Source organism: Lepisma saccharinum, chromosome 13 (genome assembly GCF_977018435.1).
Source record: "Lepisma saccharinum chromosome 13, izLepSacc3.1, whole genome shotgun sequence".
NCBI lineage: Eukaryota > Metazoa > Arthropoda > Insecta > Zygentoma > Lepismatidae > Lepisma > Lepisma saccharinum.
In genome coordinates, this window is record NC_139241.1 from 24,218,372 (window position 1) to 24,232,370 (window position 13,999).

The 13,999-nt window shown below is 36.4% G+C and overlaps 2 protein-coding genes across 4 annotated transcripts in view; one reads left to right on the top strand and one right to left on the bottom strand.

Moving 5' to 3' along the window:
• Positions 1–12,746, bottom strand: part of LOC145996902 (estradiol 17-beta-dehydrogenase 11-like) — a 58,115-nt gene extending 45,369 nt beyond the window's left edge. The window contains exon 1 of one of the 2 annotated variants that reach the window (XM_083133465.1): positions 12,641–12,746. The gene's annotated coding sequence lies outside the window, so the exon portion shown is untranslated. Of the gene's footprint in view, positions 1–12,540; positions 12,605–12,640 lie in introns of those variants that run through there. The other variant, XM_083133466.1, reaches the window with a different exon arrangement.
• LOC145996901 (estradiol 17-beta-dehydrogenase 11-like) overlaps positions 1–13,999 on the top strand; it is a 243,368-nt gene that overhangs the window by 104,549 nt on the left and 124,820 nt on the right. The window lies entirely within an intron of this gene.

The window sequence follows — 13,999 nt, forward strand, 5'->3', positions numbered from 1 at the left end:
TTTAAATACGGTCCAGGAACCTTTTTTTCTGAATGAATTTAAATACGGTCCAGGAACCTTTTTTTCTGAATGAATTTAAATACGGTCCATGTACCTTTCTTTCTGAATGAATTTAAATACGGTCCAGGTACCTTTTTTTCTGAATGAATTTAAATACGGTCCAGGTACCTTTTTTTCTGAATGAATTTAAATACGGTCCAGGAACTTTTTCTGAATGAATTTAAATACGGTCCAGGAACCTTTTTTTCTGAATGAATTTAAATACGATCCAGGAAACTTTTTTTCTGAATGAATTTAAATACGGTCCAGGAAACTTTTTTTCTGAATGAATTTAAATACGATCCAGGAAACTTTTTTTCTGAATGAATTTAAATACGGTCCAGGAACCTTTTTTTCTGAATGAATTAAAATACGATCCAGGAAACTTTTTTTCTGAATGAATTTAAATATGGTCCAGGAAACTTTTTTTCTGAATGAATTTAAATACGATCCAGGAAACTTTTTTTCTGAATGAATTTAAATACGGTCCAGGAACCTTTTTTTCTGAATGAATTTAAATACGATCCAGGAAACTTTTTTTCTGAATGAATTTAAATACGGTCCAGGAAACTTTTTTTCTGAATGAATTTAAATACGATCCAGGAAACTTTTTTTCTGAATGAATTTAAATACGGTCCAGGAAACTTTTTTTCTGAATGAATTTAAATAGGATCCAGGCAACTTTTTTTCTGAATGAATTTAAATACGGTCCAGGAACCTTTTTTTCTGAATGAATTTAAATACGATCCAGGAAACTTTTTTTCTGAATGAATTTAAATACGGTCCAGGAACCTTTTTTTCTGAATGAATTTAAATACGATCCAGGAAACTTTTTCTGAATGAATTTAAATACGGTCCAGGAAACGTTTTTTCTGAATGAATTTAAATACGATCCAGGAAACATTTTTTTCTGAATGAATTTAAATACGGTCGAGGAACCTTTTTTTCTGAATGAATTTAAATACGGTCCAGGAACCTTTTTTTCTGAATGAATTTAAATACGATCCAGGAAACTTTTTTTCTGAATGAATTTAAATACGGTCCAGGAAACTTTTTTTCTGAATGAATTTAAATACGATCCAGGAAACTTTTTTTCTGAATGAATTTAAATACGGTCCAGGAAACTTTTTTTCTGAATGAATTTAAATAGGATCCAGGAAACTTTTTTTCTGAATGAATTTAAATACGGTCCAGGAACCTTTTTTCTGAATGAATTTAAATACGATCCAAGAAACTTTTTTTCTGAATGAATTTAAATACGGTCCAGGAACCTTTTTTTCTGAATGAATTTAAATACGATCCAGGAAACTTTTTTTCTGAATGAATTTAAATACGGTCCAGGAAACGTTTTTTCTGAATGAATTTAAATACGATCCAGGAAACATTTTTTTCTGAATGAATTTAAATACGGTCCAGGAACCTTTTTTTCTGAATGAATTTAAATACGATCCAGGAAACTTTTTTTCTGAATGAATTTAAATACGGTCCAGGAAACTTTTTTTCTGAATGAATTTAAATACGATCCAGGAACCTTTTTTTCTGAATGAATTTAAATACGGTCCATGTACCTTTCTTTCTGAATGAATTTAAATACGGTCCAGGTACCTTTCTTTCTGAATGAATTTAAATACGGTCCAGGTACCTTTTTTCTGAATGAATTTAAATACGGTCCAGGAACTTTTTTCTGAATGAATTTAAATACGGTCCAGGAACCTTTTTTTCTGAATGAATTTAAATACGATCCAGGAAACTTTTTTTCTGAATGAATTTAAATACGGTCCAGGAAACTTTTTTTCTGAATGAATTTATATACGATCCAGGAAACTTTTTTTCTGAATGAATTTAAATACGGTCCAGGAACATTTTTTTCTGAATGAATTTAAATAGGATCCAGGAAACTTTTTTTCTGAATGAATTTAAATATGGTCCAGGAAATTTTTTTCTGAATGAATTTAAATACGATCCAGGAAACTTTTTTTCTGAATGAATTTAAATACGGTCCAGGAACCTTTTTTTCTGAATGAATTTAAATACGGTCCAGGAACCTTTTTTTCTGAATGAATTTAAATACGGTCCAGGTACCTTTCTTTCTGAATGAATTTAAATACGGTCCAGGTACCTTTTTTCTGAATGAATTTAAATACGGTCCAGGAACCTTTTTTTCTGAATGAATTTAAATACGATCCAGGATACTTTTTTTCTGAATGAATTTAAATACGGTCCAGGAAACGTTTTTTCTGAATGAATTTAAATACGATCCAGGAAACATTTTTTTCTGAATGAATTTAAATACGGTCCAGGAACCTTTTTTTCTGAATGAATTTAAATACGGTCCAGGAACCTTTTTTTCTGAATGAATTTAAATACGATCCAGGAAACTTTTTTTCTGAATGAATTTAAATACGGTCCAGGAAACTTTTTTTCTGAATGAATTTAAATACGATCCAGGAACCTTTTTTTCTGAATGAATTTAAATATGGTCCAGGAACCTTTTTTTCTGAATGAATTTAAATACGGTCCAGGTACCTTTCTTTCTGAATGAATTTAAATACGGTCCAGGTACCTTTTTTCTGAATGAATTTAAATACGGTCCAGGAACTTTTTTCTGAATGAATTTAAATACGGTCCAGGAACCTTTTTTTCTGAATGAATTTAAATACGATCCAGGAAACTTTTTTTCTGAATGAATTTAAATACGGTCCAGGAAACTTTTTTTCTGAATGAATTTATATACGATCCAGGAAACTTTTTTTCTGAATGAATTTAAATACGGTCCAGGAACATTTTTTTCTGAATGAATTTAAATAGGATCCAGGAAACTTTTTTTCTGAATGAATTTAAATATGGTCCAGGAAATTTTTTTCTGAATGAATTTAAATACGATCCAGGAAACTTTTTTTCTGAATGAATTTAAATACGGTCCAGGAACCTTTTTTTCTGAATGAATTTAAATACGGTCCAGGAACCTTTTTTTCTGAATGAATTTAAATACGGTCCAGGTACCTTTCTTTCTGAATGAATTTAAATACGGTCCAGGTACCTTTTTTCTGAATGAATTTAAATACGGTCCAGGAACCTTTTTTTCCGAATGAATTTAAATACGGTCCAGGAACTTTTTTCTGAATGAATTTAAATACGATCCAGGAACCTTTTTTTCTGAATGAATTTAAATACGGTCCAGGAAACGTTTTTCTGAATGATTTAAATACGATCCAGGAAACTTTTTTCTGAATGAATTTGAATACGGTCCAGGTACTTTTTTTCTGAATGAATTTAAATACGATCCAGGAAACTTTTTTTCTGAATGAATTTAAATACGGTCCAGGAAACTTTTTTCTGAATGATTTAAATACGATCCAGGAAACTTTTTTCTGAATGAATTTGAATACGGTCCAGGTACTTTTTTTCTGAATGAATTTAAATACGGTCCAGGAAACTTTTTTCTGAATGAATTTAAATACGGTCCGGGAACATTTTTCCCGGATGAATTCAAATACGGTTCGGGCGGGAACCTTTTTCCCGAAACAATTTAAATTCCATGTAGGAACCTTTATTCCAGGATCAATTAAAATACGATCCAGTAACCTTTTCTTAATGAAACAATACGCAACTTGGACCGAATTTAAATTGTGCGAGAAAAAAAGGTTCTGGCACTGCAGAGGAACCCAATAGAACCCATTGGAATTTATGGCTTCCTGAACCTTTAACAACCCTTCTTGCATCAGTGTGCGAATTAACGGGGGGATGCCAGGGGTTCCCCCCTCCCCCACAAGCAATTTTATCCTCGGCGAAATAAACTTATTTTTATCACTGCCGGGAATGTTTCTATCCGCCTCAGTTTATTTTTCTGGCTAGTAACATATACAATTTGTATAACCCCTCAAATTCTACCCTCCGAAGTGAAATTACTACGCCAGTGAACTTAATTCGCAAAGTGGCTTGCATCAACGTGTAATCACGACTGAAGTTCAGACTCGATGGACATGTCGGTTTCGGCCTACTGCTTGTCACGCTTCAACATAACTTCTAGTGCGACGCAATATAAGTGGTGAATCCAGAAGTTACAGTTTTGAGGGGCGAATTTCAGTCGGATACCTCACCTAACCGGAGAATCAATTCTAACATGCACTTGGACTGTTGTATGTGAACAATATATCGTACTGCACGCAGGAACCAAGCACACTTCCATGTTTTAGAGATTGGAGTGTAGTTTTGCAAAATTAGGGGTCCAGCATTGAAGTGGATTGTTATTATTGTATGTCGTTATCATAATTCTACACGTTGGTACGGCAAACTCAACGCTCAGATGTGAGGAGTAACGTGAATAACCAAAGAAAACAAAAACCTAGTCTCTGTTCGATTCCCTTCGGAGGAACATTGAATAGTGGTTCGGACCCAAATTTAAACTGCAGATTAACTTATCGTGAGCATAAAGCGAACTTAAATCAAAATTTAAATATATTCTCTAGCCTGTTAAACTTGGCGATAAGACAAAATTCCTTCAGAAATATTAGGCACAATAATATATCCAAAAACCTGGTATGGGTGATCGCCCGTATCGCGCCCTCTCCCTGGATCCGCTCCTGGTTGAATGCTGGAATATGTAGTTATTATTGTATGTTGTTAGAATTGCATAATATTGCATTGCCACGGTAAACTGAAGGGGATGCCGGGCTCGATTTCCCAGAGGGAGCACATTGTATGGTTCGGATTCCAAATTCAAGCTCGGAGTGGTCCCAGGTTCGAATCCTAACCTGGGCTTGGGTGTTCTTTACGAGTGTCCCTTCATCAATTTCATCATATCATCATCATTGTCGCGATTAGCCAAAAGTGAAAGAAAACCCGAAGCAAAATAAACTAAATCAATCAATCAATACAAATATGAACTAAAGGTCCACTTCCCACTAGCCTTACCTTTAGCATAAAGTGGGTTTAAACTAAACTTTAAAAATCACCTTCCATCCTGTTAAACTTAGTGAGAAAAGACAGAACATTGAGTCTTCAAAAATATTAGGCAAAAAGGTAAAAAAAAAAAAGGTAAAGTGTTCCCCTGTGCATAGCACCACGCCATGAAGGCGTATAGGGGGTGTGGGGGTAACGCATATATTTTAAAAAGGAACAAAAATAAACGGACAGTTGGGTGGGGCGATCGCCTCTTTAACTCTCACCGTGGATCCGCCTTCATAATCTTGTGCTCATTTTAAAAAAATACTTGTTCCGTAGTTTTTTCTGGAATATCTGAGAATCCTAACTTGACAGAAATGTGTTAGTATTGTGAAGAAAAATTTAAGGCATTTCCTTCAACAATTGGAATTGTAATTTCACTTACGTAACGCTCATTGTTAAGCTCACAATTGTCGCAATCACTAAGATACTGAGGAATTATTTTCTGACGGGGCTGGAAATGGAAAAGTAGATATTACTGTTGCTTTCTAGGCAGGAGGTACGTTACACATTAAAGTATCACAATTATAACTTTTCACCTTCGTTTTAAAAGTTGTATAAGGAGAAAATTGGTAAACGAGGGTAATTTTAAGTGGCGTTTGCATTTACAACTGTTCTTTTTTTGAGTTCTTTATTGCTTTGATTTTAAAATTTTGATTTTATGAAAAATTTCGAGATGGGTTGTATTCCATCAGCTCCACCTCTCCTGCATATGACAGTGGTAGCCATGTTGTTAATATCGATTACGTTGTCTCCGTGTATTACAAACCCTACATATTTACTACTTTCCAATTTTGTCGGTATTGCTGCAACAACTATTTTTCGTCGTCTTCTTCCGCTAAGTGAACCAAACCCAACAAGCGTAACCTAACAACGAACGCATTCCACAGACTCCACAAAGCTACCAGCCAATGATAATGCTCAAAACAGTTGTTGTAGCAATCACAACTTTCCAATTTATTATTCTTTTGGCATTCCCTAGTAAATTGAATCCTTTAACTTCTCGTCTCATACTTTCATTAAAGTCTTTGTTTAAAGTCCACTTTATGCACAGATAGGCTAATCGTGACTGGACCTACAGTCTAAAGTGGGATCCTAACTAGCACGTTCCTCCACAGGGTACCGAACCCGGGAATCCTTGATTACAAGATGACAACATTAACAATTCACCATCGAGAACGCCCTTGTCTTTTGCAATTTCTAGCCAAAGTTGTTGAGTTCAGGTACTATTATATTGTTCCAACATGTTGATTAATATCTTCCACTTTCTTCAATACATTATTGACTTCTTATTGAATTCTGTTGTCCGTTCTGGTCTTATAATATTACGACTTCGATGTGGAAGTATTCTGAATGGATCATTGCAACAGTGTCGTGTGATATGGAGCCAACAATTCCTAATTCGGCAGTTTGTAACCACAAGCAAAAGATGAAAGCTTGTGAAAGCGATTTGTTCGGAGAATGAGTAACTCTGTGGTCATCGTTTTTCCCTTCACGAGAAAGGAACGTGTCGTGTACACTGTACAAGCATGTTCATTTCGTAGTGAATTACTTGAAACATTGACTTTTGTTGCTCATGAAAGCAAAAGAGTCGTGAGCTGTTCTAGAAGAGCAGTCTTTGTAAATAACGAGGTCTGTTCACACTAGGCTGGTTGGGCATGTTTATGGCGTGCGCAACAATGTACGTTATTATTTCTCGTACAACAATAGTATAGTTGCTATATAAACCTGAAGAAGTTTTTATTTTGACGCATGTGGATCGTAAGGGTACTCATGCGATAGAAAAGAACGGTCTTCACTGAGAAGAGAATGAAGAGCTTTTCTTGCTAGTAGATTCATATTGAAGTTAAATGAAGATGGCACTGTACAGCAGGATAGGCAGAGAGTAGAATTCTCCAGTATTATTTGTGGAAATGACATTGTGTATGTGCAGCCCCAGATTTATACATGTGGAAGTCCAAGACTAACATTATCGTCAGCTCCCTCACATGCAATTTGAGTTATAACTTTTAGGAAAAGTTAAATCATTTTAATTATATTTTTTCATATATTATTTTTATTCAGTCTATGCAGGACTCCTTGGCTACGAGGGCAGGTATCTCAGGATCGAATCCCGGCCTGAGCATGGGTAGGCTTGCCAATCCTCCCGGGATGACCGGGAGTCTCCCGGAATCGAACTCCCTGCCCCTGTCTTCCGGAATCAAACTCCCTGTCCCTGTCTCCCGGATTCAAACTCCCTGTCCATGTCTCCCTGAATCAAACTCCCTGTCTCTCTCTCTCCCGGAATCGACATCCCTGTCCCGGTCTCCCGGACTATTTTTTTTATATCCAAGAATGACGATTTTTAATTGTCTTTTCATTTTCTTTTGGTGCGCATTTGCCGAGAGATGAAATTTGTTATTGCAAAGCAAACAATTAAACCGTACAATAATATTTTGAAGACTCGTGATCGGGAAAAATGAGTAATTGTTTAAATAAGAGATAGAACGCGGAAGTGGAAACTTTAACCTTCCGGCACTCCCGCTTAATTCTGTCACATGAGTACTCGCTAGTTGTATTTTTTACAACACTCACTATTACAATATTCTCATTTGCGTAATATCAATTGTAATTCTTCAATAAAAGTTTTTTTTTAATTTTCTTAATATTTATCAATGCTTTCTACACTAATTCTATCAATCATGAATACTAGTAATCATTGAATAAAATCAAAAGATGAAACAAAATATACTGTAAAATCTTTCAGACAAGTTTTAGGCAAGATATTTCTAATCTCTACTGAAGTACAACAGAGACACATTCACTGCTTCATTCTTCTGTTGCAACTAAACGAGTGACTAATAAAACCACATATTTAGCAGTAACTATGAGGAAGGACCAACAAATGAATATGTTGGTGGAATCCATTGTTGGTGACCAAGCTTTTCATTTTACTTTAAAAAATTATGGGCGCTATTCAACGGATGTTTACATTTCTGTGCTTCCTTGGCGCTGGCGGGGACTGCACTTCCGGTTTTGAAAAGAATAACATTTAATTCAAGGGTGTCTTCCGAAAAGGCGACAATATTTATGTGGCTTTTGGTTTCAACATGAGATAGGGAAGAAACAATTGTTCTCAGGTATCTATGAATCGTTTTCAGACAGACCCGATGCGGAAAAATCAGTGGATTTAGACAGTAAAGCGAAAAGATTGGACCCAAACACGAGGGAGTAGGCTCTGCGGTCGGCACTTCATCAAATCAAAGGAAGATATTTTACGTGTTTCGAAAATTGTAATTGTCTAACGCACATGTGTTGACTAAAGTTAAAAGTTGGAACTATTTATAATCATAATATAACGCATATGCCTTTTGGTTGTTGATAAGCGATCTCTCAACGCGCATCTGTAGGTCAGTCGTCGACCCCTCCTCCCCCTCCCTGGAAATTGGCATCCTTCATTTCAAGTTGCAAGAAAGCAGAAAGTTTGTTATTTTTATTGTTAATAACAGAAATAAAGTTCACTTGGTTAGTACAGAGTAATCAATGTAAAATATGCATTAGATCGAAAAAAGAATGAAAAATACAAGAACCAGGTTATATTCTCATATTCTACAATTTAATCCAAAGAATAAATATGATTCCACAGTTTTCAGAATTCGAAAAATTATAATTTTTAGATTACATCATACAATATATACTTTGTGAGTATGTTTTCTAACTTCTAAAGTCCTTTCTTGAACGACACTTGCAAAAGTTAATAACAAAATACAATAACTGTGCATTCAGTGTAGTAACTATGAAATGTAAAAGTATTAATGGAAAATAGTTGTGCTGGATATTCACTCGGCTTGTGGATCGAATAGCATGATAATAATGAACAACACCAATAATAATAAAATTCCAAAAAAACTTTATTTAATTAGGTATATATTATTAGTGTATAACAATAATTTTAACCGTAGTATTTATTATTATATCTTTTACTGTTGTAATCGAAGTATTTCGATGTTTATAATTAATGGAAGCTTCATTTCAACCTGGAGAAGTCTTTTCAAAAACGAAACTGATGGTAGAAGATCAACATTGCCTTGAAAAATATTAGTATTGTTCCTTATATCTGCATCCATAGGATCCGGAAAATTGCCAATGCTTTGTTTCTCTATATCACTCAAAAATTTCAAGTGATCCATTTTGTTTCCGATCGTTTATAAGAAAATAAGCTCGGTGACGAACTGTATTCCACTTGTTTACATTGGAAAATTCGCCAAACCGGAAGTTCTTTCCCCGCCATCAATAATCGAATTGTCCGATCGATCATTTTTTGTTTACTCAGGAATAACCCCCATACATTGTTGTACTTTTTACAACAATGCAAGTGCCGGAAGGTACACATTGTTACGTCAAAGTATCGAAATTTCTTTAGGCTATTTCCCACCATCCAATTTTGCTTCTTCATCACATGAATTTCTTTCGCAGAATGCAGAATTAATGCGTTTTAGTTTCCGTGGTGTTGTCATTGCCAATTCACGTACTACTGCAGTTTGGCAACACTCTTGAACTTGGCTCCCAGAGTAACTTCCTGGAACAGTCCATGAACACTATGTTCGTTCAGCCGTTATTTGAAATTTATCCACTGTTGACTTTTTATAGTGACTAATGCTACCGTTGACGGAAGTGTTCTCGGATACGAAGTATTTCTATATGTATACATAAATACGTATTTCTAAAAATGTGTCATAAATATATTAAATGGGTGTGTCCAAACTCCCCAGAAACTATTTTTGACTTTTTGGAGGAAGAAAATAACAAAATAAGATTCCAAGATATGTATTTTATTTTGGTTTCATCACATCCAAATCTAATGCACAAGATTTAGAATCTCCTTCCTCCTGTAATGTGTTGAGTGAAATAATTTATGATTTTTTTGTTAAGTGAACAAGAATACTTCAGAAATGACATTCTCGCTATAAAACCAGGCCCGTAGCTAGGCAGGGGCCTGGAACTGCCATCAGACCTTCCTCCCCCGGAACTGCCGTCAGCCCCCTTGGCATTAGGTAAAACTATTTTGTGTAATTTGTTTGCAGTGAAGAGTGAAAATGTAGACAGCAGATATTATTTTGATCACATCTTTGGTGAAGGATAAATTCACAGAACATGAACAACATTTGTTCATCTTATTTATAAGGAGAAGTCAAGTATCGGCAAGTATTTAGAACATTCTCTTCTCTAGACTCTAGAAAGTTCTTTCACAGGGAAGATTCTATATCTGTACCTTCGCTGCCCCTCTTGCAATATGTGACTTTAAAGTCATCATCCATATGCCTTTCACATCTGCGTCAAAAATGTTCTTGTGTTTTGGGACAATTTCGTGGAGGGTCGTAATGGAGCATTTTCTGCCTCCGGGGCTTCCTTCATGAAGAATATTTATGTCAGTGAGTCAGTCAATGGTAGAATTAGGGCTTTGGAGCGAATTTACAATACCGGACACCTCCCCGATTTTTGTAATATTTCGCATACTCACTAATTGAGGCCTCCTAATTACGAATTTGAAGTTAAAATTTGGGGGTCACCTGTAGAAATTACAAAATAAGAGTGTCCGTGATCGCAACCGACAATGCACGATTGCTCATTATTTATATCAAGATTTTGGGTTTCCAATACTTAAGGAACTAAATATATATTTCTGACATTACTACGACCCCAAATTTTAACTATGCTTGCCTAACCTAACCATACCGTGAATGGTTCGTGGGGCTATCCGTCAATGGTTTTTGGGGCTACCCGTGCATTGTTTTACGACCCCAAATTTTAACTATGTGTGCTTAATCTAACCTAACCTTACCGAGAATGGTCAGTGGGGCTATCCGTGAATAGTTTTGCGCTAATGGCCCGACCCTGTGGCCGAGTGGTTAGCACATCGCGCTGCGACGCCAAGGGTCCCGGGTTTGAATCCCGGTCGGGCTTGGTTGTTTGTGAATGTCCATCATCAATTTCATCATTTCATCACTCATCCCCATCTTCGCAAATTAGCCAAGAAGCACAAAACGCGAAGTAAAATAAACTAAATCAATCAATCAATCAATTTTGCGCTAATTGTGATAACGAACCGATAAAAAATCTTGTTTTCGTAGCACTTTAACGGCAAACGTTCTTCATCGAAGACGCCATTTTCGTATCCTGCAATTTTACTATCGATGCATTGTTGCCAAACTTACCACATTCTCTTCCGCCAATCTTACACGATCCATGCTCTCCAAGCATGAAATCAACAGTGTGGCAAATATTTGCGAACGTTAATTGTTCATATCAACAAATATGGTTACTTGTATACGGAGAATCATTGCGAGAATAGAAAAGCTTATTTTACAACTTCTACACGTTAATGAATAATTTCTACACGTCACCCCAACACGTTAACCTCAGATAAATCATCGCGACTAATTATTTCGTGCGGACCTCGAACCCGGGATCTTTCTTGGGCAGATTGAAAGTGAACTTCACAACGCTGTGAAGTGCGCATGGAAGAGACCGATCGCGGTCTCCTCTCGTGGTAGTAATATTGGTTTCCTTCTAAATTACTCATCTTTGCTTTGTTTTTTCAAAATTAAGCACCATACGCTTGAATGGCAAAAATATGGCAAAACTTATTTTTTAAGGTTTACTAATCGGAACTAGATCTAGAGTTTAAAGTGTGAGTGGGACATTGTGCCTCGATGCGACTATAATTGAGGACGAGGAAGTATTTTTTATTTTTATTTATTTTGCTCCGCCTTTCCATCTATCTGGGCTAGTTGTGACAATGAGAATGAATTGTTACTTGTTGAAATATGGGGTGTTCAAAAATTTACCCAATCTTCTGGGGAAATGCATGTACTTGATTTCTCCTTTCTTCTACAACTTACTTGAAAGAGTGTTTTCCAGGGCGACTGATCTCAAGAAGGTTGTGGCCAACTGGTTTTATAGATTTTTGGGGGGGATACCTGAAGATGTCGAATGCACACAATTTTCAGGAATTATAAGTGAACATTCAGAACTGCGTGAATGGAATTTCGCTGTAAACGTTGGAAAGGATGTACAAGAGCATACTTCGCAGTGTCTACTTGTGCGAAACAGAGAACATTAGGCAATTCCAGCACTTACTGCAAAATAAATTGTTTTATATGAAAGAACATACATTTTTAAAAAAAAAAAGTCTAGCCTTCATCCAGGATTTGAACCTAGGATGAGAAAGAAAATAGTTCACTTTATGCTTGAATAGGCTAATCGAGACTGAGCCTACAGTTGATAGTGGAAATCGGAATCACGGCGCAATGTGCCTTTACCGGGGTCAAACTCGGGGCCTCTTGCTTACAACTGTAGAGTGAAAGCGATAACACTATCCAGAGACTTCTTGGGATGAGGAAGACTTCACTGAGAAATGACTTCATTAATGATAGAAGGGAAGGCCGATGGCTTCATCCTCTACCAACGGACTGCTCGATGACTGGCCTTGCACAGAATTACCCGCTTTAACGATTCGTAGCTAGAACCGCCAAACACAGATATTAAACACGATAAACAAGTAATATAGTCACATACGCATGCTCATCTGACGAGGATTCCCGGTGCCGTCAGCGTTCCGTGAGAGCGCAGGCAGACAACAGCGAAGAACAGGTATCGCAAAGGACCTTGTACTCACCTCAGGTAACTGTAGCGATCAGCTGTAACAGACAACGAAGCATTCAAGACTGAGGCCCTTTCACTCTCGTACCAAGAAGCGGCGACCAAGGGAAAAGAGAGGAAAAACAAGCGAACGGCTGTGAACTACAGTTCTAACTCTCTCTGTCTCTCTCTTCTCTCCTGGAAGGTAAAAACGCTGTGACACACTTACGGGCCATGACGTGCATTCAGGACACGCTAGACACGTGACCCTTAAAAAAAACATGAAGAGATCACATTTATTTCTCTCCCCCGCTCTTCTTTCCTCCTTTCTCCGAGGAAGGACGCGGAAAGACTTTGAACTTGGGGAATGCCCTCGGAAGAAATACCAAACCAGAACGTGTGCCTTCATAAAGTCCGGTTAGCACTTGTGAACCGAATTGTAAACAAACAAAAGCATGTAGTACGTAGTACATCTGCTGTGTGTGCTTAATTTAATCAATTTAATGAAACAAAAGTATGTTTTAGTACTACGTTGTAGACTTATTAATCCAAGATTCAGTTCATTACTTTTGTGACTAATATTAGGTAACGTTTATCGTGTATTTTAGTAGACTACTTTTCCATTAATTGAGTTAATTTGCTGACGCAATTTTAGTTCACCACCTTTTCGACTAATTTAAATCGAAATTTTAGTCGACCTTAGTTATTGCTTGATATTTAGTGTAGTTTAACCACAGATTTAGTTGATTATTTTTATCCGCAACTTACTTTGCCTTCGGCTGATGATAAGCAAGATGCTGGTCGACATATTTTTACTATTAATCGAAGTTTAATTGGTATCGATATCGCTTGATTGATTGATGTTCCTAAAAATTTGTAGTCTACATTTCACAAACAATAATCTCAAAAGATTTACTTTACACATTTTACAGGAATATTTAGTTGACTGATTGATTGAATGAAAGGTTTTGTGTGCGTCTGCATTTTAGGCCATTTTGCACTCTTCGATGTATGTTGGGTAACATCCCCTTACCTAAAATTCTAACTTTAAAAACTTCAAACAAGGGGTTTAGAAAGCCCTTTGGGAAGAAGTAAAAGTGGAAGGTTGTAATGGAACTTGCACAAGACACACACAACACATTATAAAGTCAGAATATACTAAAAGCTTTCTCAAAGACAGTGGAAGACACCAGCTCTAAAAACATTTCATTAAACACAGTTGCCATCGCCCAACAGGGATGACAAGCAGCTGGGAAGATTAAAAGTCTGTCCGAGGGAAGCAAAATCGGCACATTCAAAAATAATATGGCGAATACTTAAAACGACATTAAAAACTAGCGTTGCCCACGAGACGAGACTTTGACCTGTCTCGTCTCGTGGGAATGCTGTGAAATGC